The following is an 18,077-nucleotide window of genomic DNA, read 5'->3' as shown; positions in this document are numbered from 1 at the left end:
CAGGAGGCCAGGGAGGTCTTGTCCTCCGTGTGAGCAGGATTTGCCTGGGTCAGACAGAGTGGGGCCAAGCTAAGGAGAAAGCAGGGGCCCGAGCTGAATTGGGGAGCAGAGCTGGGCCAGGGCCAGAGCCAGAGAGAGCAGACCCTGTCCTGGGAACAGAGCTGCAGCCCCAAAGCTAGAGGCACAGCCCAGAGAGAGCAGACTTGCCCTAGGAGCAGAGCTGCAGCAACCAGAGCCAGAGGGGCCAGAAAAGCAGCCCACGAAGCAGGTCAGTGCTGGGAGCCGAGTCACAGAAGCAGCCTGCAGAGCAGACCTGTCCTGGGAGCAGAGTTGTAGCAACCAGAGCCAGAGAAGCAGCCCAGAGAGCTGGAGGCAGAGCAGCAGCCATGCTGAAGCAGAGTGGAGCTGGGGCTGGAGCAGTCCAGAGCCGGGTGTCGTGAGCAGCTGGGGAGAGCGAGGGGGGACTCTGGGCAGTGGGCCCAACACAGGGAGATGCCTCAGCCAGGAGGCTCTGCAGGCCAGACTCAGAGGGGGACTGGTAACCCTGACAGGGCAGGAGCAACGCTGGGAAGAAGGGCCCTGTCACCTAGAGCCTGTGGCTACCACCAGAGCGAGTGTCCAACCCACAGCACAGCCAGGGCCCGAGAAGAAGTCCTGGGACTTACAAGGAACAGACTGAACTGCCCTGACGTTCCAGAGACACTGTTTGTGATGCTCCCTGCCACAGAGCGGGGTGATGTGTTTCCTTTAATCTTTCCCATTTTCCCTTATTCTTTTTAAAATTAATTGTTGATTAAATAACTTGCATTTGCTTTAAATTGTATGTAATGGTCAGAGAAGTGCCCAGAGCAGAGAGAGTATCCCAGAGTGGGGACACCCTATCGCCTGTCCTGGTGACCACAACAGGGTTGGGGGTCCAGCCCCCCCAGGAATCCTGGGCCCAGCCGTGTTGGGGTTACAAGGACTCTGCCAGACAGGAGAGGGGAAGGGGGAGTCCTCAAGGCCAGGGAGGCCACTGGGTAAAGGAAGTGGGAGCGAGGACTCAGATCCTTTCGCTAGCCCACTTCACCGGGGCAGTGCAGAAGCCAGGAAAGTTCCCTGCAATAGCAGAACTATTCCCCCGCTTACACCTCCTCGAATGGGGTCTCTCCCAGGACGCTTTATCTATAGAGTTTCACAGCCTCTCTTCTGGCTTCAGACAGTGACTAACCTGCTTAGACCCTGCCACTCCTTTTATCTGAGCCTGCTGTGCTCTGATTGGCTGCTTCCTGCAGCCTTTCTAGACAGGTCTGGAGGACCCACTTTCACTGCTCCTTCCTGGGGGCAGGGTGTGGTAGGATGACAAGGCCTCCAGCAGGGGTCCTCAAAGGGCCTGGTACACCCGGTCATAGGGACGAAGATCTACATTGTGTTAGCATGGGTTACACTGTATTTAGGATGTGTGGTTCTGTCTCATATCTAGCAAGGAACAATCTTTCCCTGACAGGGAGATGGATTAGAGGGGTCGATCCCTCGAGTTGCTGAGGCCCCATATCTCCCTTTAATTCCAAAGGGACCACAGCAGACTGCTGCTTAGCATCTCTGAAAATATTACCCTGGATCACCTTGCAATCCTTTGCCATAACTAATTTGTCTGTTTTTTATTAAAAACCTGATTTTACCCAGTTAAAAGGGCATACCACTTAAAATACTGAGACAAGAAAAAATAAAGGGGAAAATCAGAGTAAAAAAGAATTTTCTTCAAAGCCTCTAAATAAAATGAAGATGAATTTTAAAAAAAAACAACATCAGATACGTTGTTCACCAGCAATGAAGAATCACTTGCCAAATAGTACCACGCAGTGGCATGTGGAACATGGCAGTTTCCCCTATACTTATAAAAGGAAATTAGCTGCTGTTTCTCAGAAATGACTGTTGCAACTTGTTGATAAAAGCTGACTTTAATGGCAGCTACCATAAAAACCTGATTTTGTTCTAAGCTCCATTGAGACACAATGGAGGACTAATGAAAAAGGAACTGGATTTTTAAAAGATAGCTAATACCTTTAGGTACCAAAATAGCGTTTTTCCCCCTAGAACAGTGCCAGATACCAATGCTAGATGGTTGTCAAGAGTCCAACCCTTAACTTCCAAGTACAAAGTAAGAGCAACTATATGTCCTTCCACATTAGCATGAAATGGTAATTTAAAACAAGCCATTTGATACAAGGAAAATCCTCTCCTAAGATTCTAGTTTGAGTAAGTGGGGGGTAATCACTGTCAGCTGGAAGTGTTGGCTGTCCCTGAATATTAAAAATCAGTTATTCTAGGGTACATCTACCCAGTGATAACTCCCTCCCAACGTCTACATAGGAATTTTACAGTCCAGAGCCCGAGCCCTGCACGCCCAAGTCATCTGAGCCGGACAAGCCGCAGGTTTTTTATCACTGTGTAGATACACCCTAAGTGCCTAGCACCCTGACTGTTTACAATTACACGGATACAAACACTAAACAGTGGACTGACTCTCCATAAACTGACAGCACTTTCCATCTCTCACACTGATTTTATAGGAGCATTGCTTTGCTATAAACACACTGATTTCCTGCCTTTTCTAGAGCTGTTTTTTAACAGAAGTTTTGCAGCCCCATAGTAATCAGAAGTCAGCATATATATAGTGCTGGCTTCTATGAAAACATTCGCCTCCAGCTAGCAACAAAGTAATAATTCAGAATAATATTTTGTGGACATTATGTGTAATCTCAAAGCCCCTTGACCTTTAATCATTTGTTTGCACTGATGAAATATTCACTCTGCTTCATTCTTTACAATGTTCCCTCTTGATTATGGGCTTGATATCCCTACAACATGTATAAAACTGATTAAAATGCTGCAACTGATTTATCACCACCATAAGCATGATCAGGTTCAGGTTCCTATTACTGCATTTTTTTCCCCTGACCCATCCTCTCCAAGACATATTATTGCAAAAGAGGGTTCCCAAAATTATAATAGTCTCTAGCCTTAAAACAGGAAATCAAACCTGGCCAAACATATATCGTAGATCTTGCCAGGATATCCTAGTGTACATCATCGAGCGACCTATAGTTTCACAGTACACAGATTTAATTAGAATGAGGATCAAAAATCAGCCCTTCTAATTATACTTTACTTTTATTAATAAGGCCAAACATCCTCTTATGGAGAGGTCCTATAGATTTTAGTAACGATGATATCGAGAGGTGCTAGGGAAATTACTCTGCAAGTCTACAGAATTGGATTCTGAATGTTAATCTCTGTACAGGTTTTTTAACCCATCTTATAGAATTCCAGAGTAAGGATGTAGTTATCTGTCAATTTCTACAGCACTTTCTGCATCAGGGTGATCTGTGTATATTCCGTGCTTCACAGCTTGTGTAAGTAGTGTGTATTACATATGAGAGAGAAATAATGGGCATGATTCTGAGACATGTTCAGTGCCTCCTGCAGGGTGCCGAACACCTCCAGTTCCTGTTGATTTCCATGGGCTTTGCAGGATTGGGACCCATATGCTCATTCTCTATCATTGTTCAACATGAAGACAGGTGCAGTTTAGCCATGGCTACCTCACATCTAGACCACCCCCGGAGCATAATTATGAAGCAGAAGCAGGGTTATAATTTTGGCATTTCATGGGTACGACTTTGCTAATGTCTGGCTCGCTTTTATTGAAATGCTGATTGTCATTACAGCGAAGTACATTTCCAACCAGGCAGGCAGTGATAACCGGGGTGGGCAAGGGGGAGGAGATAGCTGCTGACGTCTCTATCTCTCCTTACTGCTGCAAAAAAATATTAGTTACATGTAAGTGGAAAGAGCTCTCTGCAGTCATTACATAGCATACAGTTACCACTTGGCTTCAACTTACTTTTACCCTCTCCACAAACGCTCACTCTCTCAGCACGATACAAGTTTGCATATGGGCATTGCATGGCATTTTTATTTATTTGTGTGTTCAATGAGGATTAATTTCCACATCCGTCTTTTCATTATTGCTGATCTTTACCCTTTTTAAATGCACCCAATGTATGTTTTTCTTTATATTGATCCAGTGAGTTTCCCTTATTTCTTACTCATTACATTTTTTTAAGAAAGGAAGTACTGAACATTTTGGTAAGTATTTTTTTAAATTATTGTTAATAGCTATGACAACCTTAGTGTTATTGCAACTATTTACTTTTATTTTAAAGCATGTAACACAACTCTTTCAGTGACAGATTACAATGAGGTTGCCTCTCTAGCCCATACACACACATCTATGTTTTCAGATCTCTCCTAAATATGACCCGAGGAATTTATTCTGTGCAGTGAGGAGAGGGAAATGCATTGTTGTCCGGATTATTTTTTTCAGAGGGTTATTTATTGCTATGTCGACCTTTGCTTCATCACAACGCTTCACTTTTATTTTGAAGCACACAGCTCTAATCGTTCATACTCGGATCACGTTGTGTCCCCTGATCACCCCATTTCTAACCAGTCTCACTGGAATATTACAAGGATTTATTATTTTTCACGTATGGGGGGGAGGTGGAGAGAGGGTGTGAATGGCAAAGATCACAAAACATGCTTTGGAAAACATGCTTGGTTGAAATGTCATTAAAATGCCTTTGAAACAAGAGAGCCAATAAACTAGCAATACGCACACATACACAAAACTGCACTGATCAAGGGGAGAGTTTGCAAGCAGCACAGCTGATCTTACCTGGGTCTTTGTGGGGTCCTCCCTCAACACACTCCCTCCCTCTCCCAGTAGGAAATAAGGTTGTGGTTACTGCTGCTGGTGTCGATGGAGCAGGTACAGAAAGGCAATGGGCTGATTGCAGTCCCTGCTGCTGGGCTCTGGCTCCTATCAGGGCTGCTGCTGCTGCTCTACTCCTGGTACTGATGATGCTAAGGAGGAGGAGAAAGAGTGAGGAGGAGGAGGATGGTGATGGTGCTGATGCTGTTGCTATGGTTACTGAACTCAGCAGCAGCACCACTCAGTGCAACAGCTGCTCCAGCTCCTGGTTCTCTCAGACACAGGCTGTGGCGGAGCGAGGAACAACAACAATAATAAATGCCCACTCTTCTCAAGCACTCACTTTCTCCCATTCTTTTGATTATTATGCTGCCGCTGATACTAGCGTGGAGCAGGGTCTAGCACTCTGGCTTTGTGATCAGATTAATGATTGCAATGCCTGGGTGATCTCGTCGCTCAGCAGCATGCTGGAAGCAGGTTAAAAGGACAGTAGTAGCAACAGCAGGAGAAGGGGATGGAAGAGAAGGAGACTTTGAAAAAAGGGCCTAAGACATATCCCCAACCCCTTTCTAGTGGGGCAGTGAGGGAGGAGAACAGAGAGAATTCCATAGAGCCTGGTGATGGGCTGCTGTGTGAGGGCACAGCTGACAGGAAACAGGTGGTCCACAGAAGTGCCTGAAATACTGTAACTGAATGCTAAGCCTCTCAGAATTGGTGGGGCAAAACCTTGACCCCACTGAAGTCAATGATAATTTTGCCATTGACTTAAATGACGCAAGGGTTTCACTCATGGGGTGTCTGCATTTTTGTAACGAACTCACAAAAGGGACCATTTTCAAATTGTTGTTTTCATGCAAAAACAGGACAATTTTCCGGGTAAACATGGGCCAATTTTCAAGCAAAAAACACAGTGGGAAGTTGGACCTTTTTGTTTCCCTTTTATATGGAAAATTCACATAGTCACAAGTCACAAGTCACTTTCTTCCCCAGAGCAGAGACTAGAATGACATTTGGGGAAAACATTAATGCATAGAGAATGGAGTTTGCCCAGCTCTGGGAATCTGCAGGACAAGGAGGGAGAGAACTAAGCTGAATGGGCTACTTACTGGAGACCTTATTAGCAAGAACTAGGACCCAAATGGCAAGAGGGGTGGGACTGCTGCACATCAGGAGTTAGGGAGTGTTTGTCTTCAAATACAGTACAATATCACACGGAGCATACAGATGTAATCCTCTGGAGTCTTACGCCAGCCGAGTTTTACACAATGTCTCACTTTCTAAGAAATACCCATTTTAGGCTCAAGTTTTCTCACCTCCATCTCTGCCCAAGGTGCAATTTTTTTGGAAAATTTGAGAAAAAAGTCCTTCTCTGAGCTATGGGAGAGGGAAGCTGGGGGGAGGGGGGGTGGGCTGGGGAAGTTATATAGTTTATGCTTTTTTAAAAAATGGTATGCACAGATTAGAACAGGGCCAGGTTAACCACTGTTGATGGTTGGAAGCTGAAATTCAGCGTGAATGTGATAAATCAGTGCCTTCCCCTGCTTTGAAAAAATAAACTGAATTAAAATTTTCCTGTGGGTTGCTAACCTTGCTAGCTAAGCACAACAAAGCAAAGAGGAGTTTTCAAAAGTTCACTCACCATGGCAGTAGATTTTTTTTTTATTTAAGTCAGGAGGCATCCTGCAAAAGAGAGATTAACTGACAACTAGTTAGGCACACAGGGTGAATACAGTCAAAAGGTATTAGCTCCTAACTTCTATTGAGGCTCCTAACTTTCAGTGAATGCTTCCTTTTGAGCATTCAGCCCCAATGTTCAAAACTGCTTAGAACCTGACTGCTGTCTCTTAACCTGCACCTTTGAGGCTAATGAACTGCTCACATGAGTAATAAGAGCTAGGTTTGTTCCTGAACATATCGCTCAGGGGCAGATCCTGAACTGGTTTAAATCAGGGTATCGCCACTGGTTTCAATGGCACTACATTCACTCAAACCAGCTGAGGATCTGGCCATTTTAATTCTCGACCCTGCTTGTAATACTGAGCCAAATTCTACTTCCTTTAATTACATGAATAGTTCCACTGAAGTCCACGAGACTGATTCTCCAGGACCCTGCACCTCATGCAGTCATTTAGCCCTGTGTAATATGAGTGGTTGTACATTGTGACCACATCTGAATGTCCCAATTACGTTGGTGGTGGTGTTGGCACTTCTCAGGTATAAACGTGCAATAGGGAAGAATCAGGCACAAGTGTCTTTATGTTTGTGCAACAAAAAAACCTGTGTAATAATAGAACATTATTAGAGAAATAGTATTTGATCCTGTAATTAAAGGTCATCTCACAGCAGAACATACTTGCCTGACACGAGAGTTAAGGCTGCATGTTCAACCTTGACTGACTTTTTGGCATGCTTAATTGTGCATCCTTAACATTGCATTTTTCTTTTGCATTAAATATATACAGAGGTAAAACAGTTGCAATTCAGTGATGGAATTAACATTGTTGTTGCAAGTCATTGCCTTTCCAAGAAGAAGACTACTCCTTGAAAGGGATTGCGTTCAAAATCGAAGAAATAGAATATTACAAAGGGTTGGGAAACTACTTTAAGAGCAGGATAAAATGTAAACATCGTAGATCAAATCAGCTGCACTCAGGATAGTTAACAAGCAAAGAAACACATACCTCTCTCTTGGAAGAGTGGGAATCTGAGTTTAGTTCCTGGTTCTGCCACAGAGCACCTGCATGACTTGGCACATATTGGCCCAGACCCTCACAGGCATTTAGGCACCTAACTGCCGTTGATTTCAATGGAAGTTAGCAGCTCATATATCTTCGAGAATCTGGGCCTCTCTCCCTATGCCTCAATTCCCTATCTGTAAGGTGGGGATAATCCTTTCACCCACCCTTTGTCCATATAAATTATAAGCTCTGAAGAGAACAGACTGGCTCTCACTATGGCCCAGATCCTCAAAGGTATTTAGGCACCTAACTGCCATTGATTTCAATTAAGTTAGTGGCTCATATACCTTTGAGAATCTGGGCCTACCTGCCTGAACAACCCTTTTTACTATGGGGCCTCAATCCCTATTGGGTCCTCTAGTTGCTATTGCAATACAAGTAATAAAGTATAATTAATAAATGAATAATTAATAATACTATGCTGTGGCCACAGATAAGTTAAAGTGGCAGAATCCCTTTTAGAATACATGATTATAAATTGCTATGGAAGTATATTACAGCACCTTATAGAGTGCAAGTAGGCAACTTTTATGCAGAGAAACAGTCTCTGCCCCAATTTAATTTCGTACATGATGCAACCAAGAAGCAATTAAACAGTGGGTATGGGAGGACAGGCAGGGGTCACAGTAATGAGATTACATGGTTTCTCAGCAAAGGTGAATGTGTGTTCAGCATGACTGAAGAAAATACAGCTGATTCACTTCTTTTAGGCCACTGTGGTAAAAGTGGCTGTTTAAAAGCATTTGACAGCTTTGCCAATTGGAGGGTTAAGACAAAAGTGAAGAGTGCCAGAGAAAACAATAATTCATTGCTTTATATATTATTAATTATTATTATTAATTTGTCAAACTACATATAATATTACCCACAAAAAATAAGCTAAATGAACATTATTAATCACTGATAGCAAAATCAAGCCCTTAAAAGGTAGGAACCTTAATTCGGCCCCCACTGTGTATATGTATTATGATAGTCTTTAAATACATGATTGCATCCTTTTTACACCACTGGACCCCTGCTTCATTCACTGTACAGGGTGGATGATGCTCACTTAATGAGCAGTAATTTTATATTTTGCTTTCTCCTCATTGTTCAGTGTGAGGCCCAATGGTTTATGTAGTGCACACTACTGAAACCCTGCTCTGGAGAGAGAATTCTCAATTTCCTCCTGGCTTTAATACATCACTCTTCATTACAGTAGCTGAGTGCTTCACAAATTTATTGTCACAACACGTCATGAGATAAAGAGGTTTAATCCCCATTTTGCAAATGGGAAACTGAGGCACAGATTTGTAAAAGTGTCCAGGCATTGCTTTGCTCAGCATTGACAGCAATGGGAGTTAGGCACCTAAATATCTTTGCGGAGCTGTGTCTAAGTGACTAGGACAGCTAAAAATCGCATTTCTGGAAGTGACACAGCCATTTACCCAGATCTTTAAAGATACTTAGGTACGTAAAGGTGAGGTTTAGTAAGATTCTGAAGAGTGCCTAGGCACCTAACTTCCAATGAAATCAGATCTGTCTCTCCTCTCCACTTACCTCCTACCCGCACCCAGTGGTTCTCAGTACCAGTCTCTTTGCCCAGCCATTTCTAGACTCCCTCCAGCTCGCACTCCTACTTTCCCTCTCCCCACCCCTCCAGCCTCCAAACCCAGTCTCCTCACTTCCTATGGCTCTTTGTCCCAATCTACTCCCCCCGCCTGACCCCTCTGGTCCCAGCAGGTCCAGCTCTTGTGCCCCCTGCATTTGAATCGGCAACCTTTCTCCTCCACACTGCCTGGGCATTGCATGGGGTCACTGAGAACACAGGAGATACAGGCTCCCTGCTCTCATTTCAGGTTCTCAGACTGGGACATAGATAGCTCAGAACTGCAACTGCAGGGAATGTTCTTCCCAGCCCCAGTTTGGAGCATGCCAGTGTGGATGAAATCTTTGGGAAATTTAGCAGCTAAAATCTAAAAAGTCCCTACTGAACATGTGAAAGGTCATTTTTCAGTGTCTTATAACTTGGCCTAATTTGGACAGATTTTCATGGAGAACAGCAGAAGGCACATCCCGGAAACGAAGGCAACTCCCCTGCCAAATTTCAAGTCACTGCTCCACAGCACGAAGGCTCTACAGCTTTCAAAGAAAAGGTTAGCAGCCTTTTTTAAGGCCACAAACTTATTTTTCCCCTATTTGCATTCTTGGAAACAGCTGAATCATTTTGGCTGAAATTTCTCCTCCCCCAAATCAGCCCAAGGCAGGCACCTGGCACAGAACATTTTAGCCCAAATGATTACAGTTTGGCAGAGTTATAAGAAACTGAAAATAGGGTCTTATAATGGTTAGTGTTGGGCAACCTTAATAAATGGCACTACCAGCTCCACCTATAATACAGATTAAGTCACTAAACAGCCAAGTGGGCTTGTTTCTTTAAGCTTTTCTCCCACTGGTTCTTAACTTTTTTTTTATGTTTGACAATGCAAATTACAAGTTGGAATGTTATAATTATATTACTTTGTCCTCAAGTCGAGGTTTGTATATAAAGACTTCAAACATACTTTGAAAACAATACTGCATTAAACCTCGTAACACACCCTTACAGAGCAGGCAACTTGGATTATATTAATTTACAGCTGAGTAAACTGAGGCACGGTGAGGTTACTGATTTGCCTGTGTCACCAGGGGAGATTATGTTAAAGGCAAGAACATGACAGCAAACCACTAGTAAATCTAATGTAATTATATGTCTGCTTGACATATATTATTCAGACATTAGTTGTCTGGTAGTGTTAAGCATAGGATGACAAACAATCACAAAGCTGGAATTCAAGAAGTGTGGAAGTTTCTTTACATGTAGATGTAACTTAAAAAAATACATACATCTCATATTTGAGGACTGGTTTCAAATATTGTGACCTTTAGGAATCCTGATGCCCACTCCTCTGCTTTAACCACTGGAGAATACCTCTCTCTTATATTATCACAAATAATCTACAAAGCGATGTAGATAGTTTCTCCAGTAAAACAAAATACACATGCCAAAAGCCATATCATACATTATAGGTAAGTCCAAAATCATTCAAGCGGGGGACATTTAAGCGGGGGAAGTTAATACAGCAGGTTATTCTAATTGGAGGACATGCTAGTGGACACTATTTTATCTTCTGTTGCTATTTGCAGTGCCATAACCATGTTGGTCCTGGGATATTAGAGGGACAAGGTGGGTGAGCTAATATCTTTTATTGGATCAACTTCTGTTTGTGAAAGAGACAAACTTTCAAGCTCACCCTATTTTATCTCCTGAGACAAGGCCAACAACCACCATCTGTCCATTAAACTCTCTCTGGGATACTCCCACACCAGCATCAACTTCCTGGATACCATGATCAACTTCAGCAATGGACCCCTATAGAAAATTACATACAAGAAACCCACAGATCACCACACCTACCTTCATAGATCCAGTAACCTCCTCAAACACACCAAGAAATCAATTATCTACAACCAGGCCCTCAGATACCACAGAACATGGTCCAAGGAGAAAGTCCAGGGATACACACCTTAACACACACAAAACCGCTTTCACCACACAAGGACACTTCACCTGAAATGTAGATGGAATGAGCTACCCAAATGCCCTGCGAGAACCTGCTTCAATACAGAATTAAAACCCCTTCCCACTGCACACCCATAGGTGTCACCTACCACCCCACATTAGAGCCCATATCAAACAACTATAACTCATACTCAATGTAGATCCATCCTGAAAGAAATCTTTCCTGAACCCATTCTTCTGGCCTTCAAACAACCTCTCCAAGCTCATCATCAGAAGCAAGCTCCCCACAGACTAGAACACACCCAATCACAGTGGCACCAGACCCTGCCAGAACAAGAGAGGCAAAACCTGAAGACATATCTCCACAGCTATAATGATTAACATCCCCCACAAGACACCTTTCAAGATCCATGGGTCCTACGCATGCCAATCACAACATGTGGTGTACCTCATCCAGTGCACTAAATGCCCCAACAACTTTGTGGGTGAAACCAGATAATCACTACATTTCAGTGAACTTGCACAGAAAAAACGATAAGACATCCCCATCACCTGTGAGTGAACACTTTTCACAAAGTGATCACTCCACATCTGACCTGCACAATACTTTCAAAAGACAAACATGGGAGCTTACATTCATAACTTGGCTAGAAACAAAAAATCATGGACTGAATAGAGACACTGGAATTATGGTTTATCACAACAACTCCTCCCAGTTGCTTACCCCCTCTCCTTCTTTTCCTCCCCCTGAGTGAAGCAGTATTAACGAGCCACTTCACCTTGCATGGTCCCTTGAAATGTGTTAACTTCTTATGCTAAACAATCTGTTCCACCTTTCCAGTTTCTGTGTAAGCTGGAAAGCTTGTCTCTCTCACCAACAGAAGTTGGTCCAATAAAAGATATTGCCTCACCCTCCTTGTTTCTCTAATATCCTGGGACCAACACGGCTACAGCAACACTTCATATTTTATCTCCTATTTAAGTGGGCTTTGGGGAGCTGCTGATGTATAGACCTGCATAGCACCATATGGTGAGAGGAATGTGGCAAGGCAGCTTCTCAAGGATGCAAATGGGGACACTGTAAGATGAGTCTGTTTTGTTTCTTTCCTCTTTTGTAGTCTCTTCTCTTTCCCTTGAGTGACTGGTGCTGGTTGCCCCTCACTTCCTCCCGGCCAGGCAAGGTCAAGCGGGAACGTTTATAAATGGTTTTAAAACAAAAACAAAAACAAAAAAACCAACAAAGTTTAAAAAAAAAACTGAGGAAAAGACAGCCTGGTAAGTTTGCAGGCACTGACTGGCTGAAATCAAAAGAGGGTGGAGCTAAGAGACAATAAAGCAGGACTCCAGTTTCCAGGCAAGTCAGTTCAAGTTGGACCACAACCTAAGACGGGAAAGAATTGAAGACAAGTTGGAGCTTTCTAACCAAACTAGGTCTTCAGAAGAGATAATCTAACTGGATATTACTGGAACTGTAGCAAACTAAATTAATCCACTTTTATGGGGTTTCAGAGATAAGTATCCCCAATTCTTAATGTTTCCTGACATTGTTTCTGCCCTTCCTCCCTCTCAATTAATGAAACAAGTGCCAGCCCCACAGTTCCCTTGCCACAGCTGTCATGCAGCAATTATGACATAATTACTGTGTGTTTTAGTAAGTGCACACTGTGCAGCTCGGGGGAGAATTGGCCCCTGGGGATGAGATTCTAACAGCCTTGTATGATGGCAGTACACAACGGATGCTTGTTCATTTCAGGGGAGCCTTGTGTTTGAGGACTTCTTTAATTTTGTTTGTGATTTGCGGAGTAGGAACTAGGATTTACAAAATCCCCTTGGATGATTGGGATGGAGAGGTAGAGAAAATTCACTGTTCAGCAGGAGAGGTGGGGTTTGGTATTATACTGCAATACAAAGCAACCAATGAAGCCAAAACCATTTGAAATGTAACAAAGTTTTTGAACTTGACTGTGTACATCCGCGAACAAGAGGCAAAGGCCACATTTGATTCTAGGTTTTAGTGACTGGCCTCTAACTCTCCAGAGACTGGCTGAGTCAAAGAATGTTTCTGCACAATGTTAAAGCCAATATTGTTGGCTGTCTTCTCGGTGAGTGGAAAAATCCATCAGAAAAATGTGAAGTGATCCACTGGAAAAAACATTGCAGAGCTGATGCAAGGAGGAGTCAGGTCCTTACTTCATGTGCAAGACCTATGAACAATTATGGAATTTGCATGCATTGCACCTCTAGCGGTGAGACTGTACCCTAAGGAACTAGTCAATGGTGGGTCAGGCAAGCTACTGTGTTGTCTTTGGTCTGTGACAGTTCAAAGAAAGATACACCCTCAATATAGAATCACAACACAGTGACTGTATATGCAGGCAGGTATTTGCTGCTCATTTTATAGCTTATGTACTGAACAGAATATGAGAACAAAGAAATTACTACACATGTAAAGCAAGTGATGGTACACAAGGGAACTGGATGGCTTAGGGGACTCATAATGGGATACGGGGCTTTGAATTTATAGGTCACTGCTTCAAAGGTTGGCTGTGACCCAAAGTCATTTCCTCTCCTTGGTAGCCTATGTGAAAGGAGTTGCTTGCCCCAGCACAGTTAGTATTGGATATGAAGCAGCATCAGTCAGTAACAATAACTGATACTTTTATTGAATCTGTCAACAGAAAGGCCAAAGGCTGAATGAGCAGGGAGGCTATGGGGGACTACAATGGCTGTGGGCAAAGTACGATAAAGTCAACACGATCACCACCAATCATGTGTCTCTTCCAAGAAGAGACGCCTTAAATATCCAGTGCCTTTGAGCTTGCACCTGTTGAGCCTGGGATTCTGCCTAAATCAGGACTGCAGGATCTGGCCCTTTATAGGAACTAAAATCCAACTTGAGAAGCTGATGCACAAATATAGAAAGCTATAATTTCAGCAGCACCATGCACTGTAAACTCCTGAGCTCCCTGACTGACTCAGCTCTTAAAGCTTCATGCAGGGTACAATGTCCTTTTAACCATAGGCTGCATGTATAATAGGCCAGGGGAAGCTAAGCCTCTCCTGATGCAGCCACTGCCACCAGATGCCTGGGCCATGGTGGCCCTGCCTGCGCTCTGCTTCTTCCCATCCCTGCTTCACCCCTTCCCGAGGCCCTCACTGCCTGGCTGAGTTCTTCCTCTCCTCCACTCCACCCCCTCTCTCCAGAGGTCTCCACCACTCACCATGTCCCTCCTTCACTCCCTCTATGAGACCCCGCCACCTGACACTTACCGTGTCCCTTTAGGCAATGGGGGCCTCGTGGGGGATGGAGGAAAGGAGGAACATGGCAGGCTGTGGGAGCCTCGCAGGGGAGGGGGAAGGGGAGGAGAGGAGGGACATGGCGAGCGGTGGGGGCCTTGTGAGTGGGAGGAAGGAGAGGAGGGATGTGGTGAGCGGCCCAAGTGGGGGTGGGGGCAGAGCCTGGGGTGGAGGAGGGGTGGAGTGTGGGCAGGACCGCTGTCAGAAGAGGTGGGACAGGAAGCTAACTTCCCCAGGTGAAGCTTCAGCTGCTGCCCACACTTTTAAACACACTTACCAAGGATGATAGTTGCTGACAACACACATTGGCCTACAGCACTCCCTAATGAAGAGGCAAATGTTGAGGCTTGCCTCCCAGAAGTTCCCCCATGTCATTCCTGGGGAGGACAATGTGTATCTTGTATGTAATGAGCTGCCATTCAGGATCCTACAGGATAAAGAGGTGCTGCATGCACACATGGAATGCCAACAGATCTTGCTCAGCCGTCGCCAAGATCAAACTTGGGACTTCTGGAGCTTAACCTCTGAGCCTCTACTGCATGAGCTAAAAAACATGTCTCTTAGCCAAGGCTGTAGCACCTGTATGAATCTCTAGGTCACCCAGGGGGTCAGGAATTAAACTTGAGTCCCCATCTAATGCCCTAAACCCAAGACAATCCTCCTTTCTTACTACTCAATGTGAGCAAAGGGGGACAGAATCAGCCCCTAAGTGTATGGATAAAAACACGCCACTAATAAAAATCAACCCATGATATTCCCCTTGAAACAGTTCAAACAACACACACACACACTCAACTCCACCATGCAGTCACCTTGCTTCTCACACTCTTGCAATCGCCTATCATAGATCAGCCTTTTCTCCCGTCCTCCCTGCACCCCCCTTTTAAATATATATCTTCAAGCCTGGAACTTTGGACCCAAATCTGCCCTCATTTGCATCTGTGTATACTCACTGCTTTCATTGCACTACCAAAGCAGACTTATGTATGCAAGTCAAACTGATAAAAAGGATAGTGGAACTTTACAAACAATTTTTTTATAGCCACAAGGACAGCAATAGTTCTAGCTTGATTACACAGCTCTGAAATTTAATAAGGGATGAGAGAGACCTATTCATATCTGTAGATGAAAGGAAAAGCATATTATATATGCTTATATATATATATATATATATATATATGTATATACATATACATATATCACTCTTTCCCTCTCAAGCATGGAGGCTGCCTGCCTGCCTGCCCACCATCCCCTACTGAATGCAAAGATTTGGGCTGGGGATAGCAGGGGAATGAAGAATAAATGGTCGGGAGTGGAGAGGCTGCATATTGCCACAACCTGGTAGCTGGGGATCAAGCTAATGGACCAGTGGCAGCTCCTCTGGCCAATTCCTACCACTGAACCTTCTGGGATTCATCCTCCACAGCCTGCCTTGCTGAGCAAAGGAATAGCAGCAGTTCCACTGCACTTAGGGCAGGTCTACACTTAAAACCCTGCACTGATGCAGCTGTAGCACGTTAATAAAGACACTCTATGCTGATGGGAGAGAGCTCTCCCCTCGGTATCATTAATCCATCTCCCCGAGAGGCAGTAGCTACATCAGCGGGAGAAGCTCTCCCACCAACATAGAGCTGTCTTAGCAGTGCTTAGCACAGTATAACTATGTCGCTCAGCGGTGTGGATTTTTCACACCCCTGAGCAATGTCTTTATATGGAAGTAATTTTATAGTGTAGACCTGCCCTTAGGATCTGCTGTGCTTTAACAGCATGGCAAAGTTTATACCCTGAAAGTAATCCTGACTGCCTTAAACAGCATGTCTTTTTTGTGCTGCACTTGTACAGCTCCTAGCACAATGGGTCGCAGTTCTTGACTGGGTTCCTAGGGTGCTACCACAATAAGTGTTAGTATAGAATATAGCTCTTTCTCAGTGCATGTAATAAGTCATGACACATGCACTACAAAATGAAACATAGTAGCGCCACACTCACTGTTTCAGCGACATCTTGTCCCGCAACAGAAATAAAACTGTGGTTAAGTATCAATTCCCTGCTTCACTGACATGGGAACTGTCCCCTGGTGCCCCACTCAAATGAGGGTGGACTAGCCCTAAGAGATCTTGATGCAATCTTGCTGCCTGGTTGTGCGCTCCTAAGGCTCCTCCATTTTGTTTCTTGTGAGGAATGGAACGGGTCATCTCCCCACACATGCAGAAGCAGCCATTGATTCATGTAAGCACAGTGATAACACTCACATATATATGTGCCGGAGCCAAAGAAAACACGTGGAATATCCATTTGTCTGTGTTTTTTGTTGGTGCTTTCAGTGCTATTGAAAGATGCTATTACTCACTCCAGTGTGAACAGTGTCATAAACCGTGTTAATAAATCCCTTGCTGAGATGCAGCCCATTACATAGAGAATTATCAGTGCCAAGCATGAGTGCAGAACAATAAAACAGTACATGGAGAATGAGAGTGAGTCTGTTGGGGGAGGGAGGCAGCCTGGATGGCTAAAGGGATTGGATACGAGGCGCAGAGTTTGTTGCCAGCTCAAATCTAGCCCACATTGACAGTGGCCAAAAGACATTCCCATTGAATGATTCTTTGAAAGGGGTTGGTGGATTTAGCCCACCTAACTGATAGGTCTCACACAAAAGTCACTCCAATGAATGGCACTAATTGGCATTAGAAGTGGGATAAATATGGAGATTTCTGTGACAGCCAGTCTACTAACCTCTCTGCTGCTCTTAGCTCTCAGGACCCCAACCTCCCCGCCTTCCTGCTCTTTGTCAGTTCTGTTGGTAGAGTAGAAAAAAATTGTCTGACTTCTCTTCTGCTCCTGACACCCCTCCTCTTTCTCACAACTCCATCCATGCCTCTGTTCTGGCTGGCTCTCCCCTTGCCTTCATTACCTGTGTTCCTGCTCTTGCTCCACTAGGTATGGCAGGAAATACTGTCCTTACATGAATTTCTTCCAGTATGAACTGTCTCCATCTTTCAGTTCTATTCTTCCTTGAGAAACATTATGTATATTATGGAAGAGCTTAGATACCCCCACCAAGATCAGACCCAAGTGTGCTAGGCACACAGGAAGAGACTGGCCCTGCCTCAAAGAGTTTACAGTCTAAACAGTTAAAGCAAGTCAGTGGGTGGGAGACAGAAGAATTATCCCCTTGTTACCAACAATGGCAAACTGAGGCAGAAACTGATTAAATGATTTGTCCATGGTCACACAGGAAGTCTGTGACAGACCCAAGAATTGAACCCAGATCTGTATCATAGGCTCAGTACCTTCACCACAAGGTCATCCTTCCTTTCACTATTACAAATGAACTTCTCCTTCCCAATTAAAACTCAAGTCATGAAAGACACCCCCTTCAACTCTACCATCCTCTCTCAGCATTGGAGGTCTCTTTCCATCAGTCTCCAGCTGACTGCTTATAGCCCCTCCCAACTCGTTTTGTGCCCTTTACTCTCCCCATTCCTCCCTCCATAGGGTGTGGTTCAGTTCTGAAGGATAACTCTGTACAAATGGCATCGCATAGTCTGCCATGAACTGGGCTCTGATTCTATACGAATACGCTGTGTTTACAAATAAAGGTGTGTCTGGTCCCCCTCCACCTCCCCAACAGCTTAAAGCAATTTTATCCAAGGGATCTAAACACACAGAACAACATTATGAAGAATCATGAAGAGCCCAAGCAGTGTTTTCTCCTCTCTGTACACCCAGGACTCATGGTATGCAT

General features: G+C 44.3%; 1 protein-coding gene across 1 annotated transcript in view; it reads right to left on the bottom strand.

The window, feature by feature from the left end:
* Window positions 1-4,924, bottom strand: part of FAM135B (family with sequence similarity 135 member B) — a 343,944-nt gene extending 339,020 nt beyond the window's left edge. The window contains exon 1 of the mRNA XM_038390454.2: window positions 4,721-4,924. The gene's annotated coding sequence lies outside the window, so the exon portion shown is untranslated. The remainder of the gene's footprint in view (window positions 1-4,720) is intronic.
* Between the last annotated feature and the right edge of the window lie 13,153 nt (window positions 4,925-18,077).

Source organism: Dermochelys coriacea, chromosome 2 (genome assembly GCF_009764565.3).
Source record: "Dermochelys coriacea isolate rDerCor1 chromosome 2, rDerCor1.pri.v4, whole genome shotgun sequence".
NCBI classification, from domain to species: Eukaryota; Metazoa; Chordata; order Testudines; family Dermochelyidae; genus Dermochelys; species Dermochelys coriacea.
This window is presented reverse-complemented; position numbering and strand designations above follow the sequence as displayed.